Genomic DNA, 2385 nt, shown 5'->3' with positions numbered 1-2385 from the left:
CGCCTTCCTGTTCTTTTTGCTGTTTGTGGATGTCCTGCTGTTTATTTTCCTCTTAGGCATAAAAGACATGCGTATGCGGATTACACATATACTCAGACAATTTTACTGTCAGCAAGTGCCTTTCTCAGCTCAGTCTCACTCCAACGTCAATCAAATGCTAGCATAAATAGCGAACCTTTACTGTATTTTTGAACATATATTTTATATCTTTCCCACTTTTCCTAAATAGCCTCTCAGGGTATTTGTTGACTGTGCCATTTCAGCAAATTCTTGTAGCTTGTAATGCCAGTCCATTATTGTCGGGGCTTCTTGTTCCTTCCTCCCCTTTGCCACCCAAGTCTGAGCTACGGCCGTTCCAGATAAGAATACCTCCCTAAAGGCCTTCGGGATGTCCCTGCCAACAATGCTTAACAGAAATGCCTCTGGTCTTTTTAAAAAAGTTATTCCAAACATTTTTTTCAACTCCTCGTAAATCAAGCCCCAGAACATGTTGATCTTCCTACATGTCCACCACATATGATACATGTCGCCATGACTCCCACCACACCTCCAACAAGTATTCGCTAAATTTTTATACATCTTCGATAGTCTTGAGGGGTGAGGTACCATTTGTGCTGCATCTTTAACATATTAAAAATGCCATGAAATGTTATTCAGTCAAACATTTTTGCCCGTCACCTCAAGGTATGAAACAAAGGCGCCCAGGCAGGACTTCCTGAGGAGATCATTCCTCAAGTGGGGAGCCACTGTGGAAAAGGCCAGATCTCTTGTTGCCACCCTCTGGACCTGTCATGTAGGAGGCACACCAAGAAGGGCCTTAGATGATGATTGCAGGGTCCAGGTCAGTTCCCATTGGGAGAGGTGGTCCATTTCACGAAGCAGTATCTCTTGTTTTGTGACTGACCCTGGAGCTCCTCATAATCTGCACACACCCTGTCCAATCCTGTCCAACTCTGCCCCGACCATGATTCTCTTCCACTTGCCTATCCTGACTCCAACCCCTCCTCGCCAAACCCTGATTTGAACTTCATTTCCTCAGACAAGGGATCTCCACCTTTCCCCTGAGGATCCTCATACATTGTTATAAGTGGGGAGGACAGAACTCTTTGACATGTGCCCCCCCAAAAAACTTTCAATCAATTAGGGTATTTCAGGTTGGGTCTAGATTGATGATATGTCCATCCCCTCGTTCTGTTGCTCTCCAGCCACCATTGCCTACTCACCTGTCCAGGCAATAGGCAAGAAGTGAATGAGCAGATGACAACCAATGTTCTTTCTCCCTTGTCCACACTTGCTTGCTCCCTCTATCACTGAAGGGAAAAGCTGGAGGAGCAAACGGGGTGATGCCAAGCAGCAAGAACTGGCAGTCTGATGACCATGCAGTGGGAGGGTCCTTGTGCAAGTGCCCAGCAATGCCCAACAGTGCCGTCCTGAATCCAGCAGTTCTCCACCTGTGGCTCCCCAGATGTTGTTGGACTACAACTCCCATCATCTCTCACTACTGGTCATGCTGGCTAGGAAGGATGGGAGTTGTAGTCCAACAACATCTGGGGACCCACAGGTTGAGAAACACCGCCCTAAGTTGAAATCTCAGCTCTTCCTGCTTGCACCAAGTTCTACTTCTCAAATACAAAATTGCATGAAAGAAGAAGGTTGGGGAATGCTGGAGAACATGGCATTCTGAGTCCCATTCTGAGAAATTCCTTGCATGTAAACCCTGGTGTCTCTAAACAAAGCAAGAGCTCAGCTAGCAAACGCAGCGGCATGGCGACTAGAAGTCAAAGGATCCCGTATCTGCCAAGAGCCAAGGTAGGGCTGTTCACTATCCATTTCTGAATAGACTTAGTTCTAGATGCAGGGAAGTAGCTGTGTTGGTCTGATGGAGTAGAAATATATATATATATATATATATATATATATATATATATATATATATATATATATATGCTTTCGTAGATTTTCACGGGTACAGGAATGCAGGTTTTGGTGTCCTCGGGTGTCTTCCCGTGTAAAAGTTGGGGTGTCTAGGCGACGTTTCGACGAGGTCTCACTCGTCATCTTCAGGCTGGTGCTTTCGGCTTCTTGTTACTGGAACAGAGCAGGATCTCAGTGTTTGAGTTCCTATAAATACTGTTGAGGGGGTGTGGTGTATAGCCTCCAATGTTCTGGGCAGAGAGGAAGTTCCCAGGCTAGTGTGCCTTTTCTTCTTTTGTTCCTTAATTACTTGAGGGATATCTTGAGTGATTTCTTGAGTGATATCCTGAGTACCACTTAGGTGGGTCATTAGGTGTGGATTAGTTGCTGAAGTCTTTGTGTCTTGACCTCTTGAACTTTGTGAAGAGTTTTTCTGAGAAGATGGCTGTACTGCACTTAGTTGTGCTCTGG

Source organism: Podarcis melisellensis (genome assembly GCF_964234715.1).
Source record: "Podarcis melisellensis genome assembly, chromosome: 9".
Lineage (NCBI taxonomy): Eukaryota > Metazoa > Chordata > Lepidosauria > Squamata > Lacertidae > Podarcis > Podarcis melisellensis.
This window is presented reverse-complemented; position numbering follows the sequence as displayed.